This window comes from Amaranthus tricolor, chromosome 15, assembly GCF_026212465.1.
Source record: "Amaranthus tricolor cultivar Red isolate AtriRed21 chromosome 15, ASM2621246v1, whole genome shotgun sequence".
NCBI classification, from domain to species: domain Eukaryota; kingdom Viridiplantae; phylum Streptophyta; class Magnoliopsida; order Caryophyllales; family Amaranthaceae; genus Amaranthus; species Amaranthus tricolor.
In genome coordinates this window covers 9680563-9682088 of record NC_080061.1, presented here as the reverse complement: position 1 = coordinate 9682088, position 1526 = coordinate 9680563, and positions in this window count along the sequence as shown.

Below are 1526 nucleotides of genomic sequence, written 5' to 3'. Positions count from 1 at the left end.
TAGGTAATGACTTTGTCATCATGTCGGCCGGATTTTCCGTAGTGTCAATCTTCTTCAATAACACCCTTTTGTGCTCAACTTCATCCCGGATGAAATTATACTTAATATCAATGTGCTTCGACCTTCTATGAAATGTATTTTGATTTCTAGCCAAATGAATTGCACTTTGACTATCACAATGCACACTTACCTCACACACCTTATTGCACATTTCACCAACAAGACCTTTAAGCCACTTTGCCTCTTTGAATGACTCGGCCACGACTATGTACTCCGCTTCGGTTGTAGAGAGAGCAACCACATCTTGCAGTGATGATTACCAACTTATCGCCGAACCACCCAAAGTAAACACGAACCCACTTGTGGACTTTCTATTATCTAGATCACCACCATAATCCGAGTCACAAAACCCGGTTAGCTTGCTTGCATTTTTCCCATACATGAGACAAACATTAGAAGTATCTTTCAAATACCTCAATAACCACTTAAGCGCCTCCCAATGTCCCTTCCCCAGATTAGACATATATCTACTCACCAAACTCACCGCATGAGCAATGTCGAGTCTAGAACATACCATAGCATACATAACACTACCAACGGCATTAGTGTATGGAATTCTTACCATTTGCTCTTCTTCCGCCTTTGTTTGTTGACACAAATTCTTGGATAATTTGAAATGAGAAGCAAGAGGAGTAGACACACCTTTAGCATCATCCATAGAGAAACGTTGCACAACTTTCTCAATGTACTTCAGGTATAGGATACCCTTAGCCCGATCTCTCAAAATCTCCATCCCAAGAATCTTCTTGGCTTCACCAAGATCTTTCATATCAAATTCACTTGAAAGCAACTCTTTCAAGTTCTCCACCTTAAACAAAGAACTACATGCTACTAGCATGTCATCAACATATAAGAGCAAATATAATAAAGAACCATCTTCAAACTTCTTAAAATAGACACAACTATCATAAGAACTTCTAATAAAATCATGTGAAATCATAAAGGAATCAAACCTTTTGTACCATTGCCTTTAAGATTGCTTCAACCCATACAATGACCTCTTCAATCTACACACATGATTCTCCTTACCGGCTACCTCAAAACCTTCCGGTTGCTTCATAAAGATTTCTTCTTCAAGCTCACCGTGAAGAAAAATCGTTTTTACATCCAATTGATGTAACTCCAAATCCTCCATCACCACCAAAGCTAGCAATGCCCTTATAAAAGAGTGTTTCACCACCGGTGAGAAAACCTCATGAAAATCAACACCCTCAATTTGAGAGTATCCCTTTGCAACTACCCTTGCTTTGTAGATGGGAGGAATATCACTAGAAGGACCCTCCTTCCTCTTGAATATCCACTTGCACCCCACAATTTTCTTTTTCTTTGGTGCAACAACGATATCCCAAGTTCCATTCTTTGCAAGAAACTCCATCTCTTGCTTCATAGCAATCAACCACTTACTTGAGTCATTTGAGGCCATAGCCTCCTTGTACGTACTTGGTTCATTTAACCCTTCGACTTCG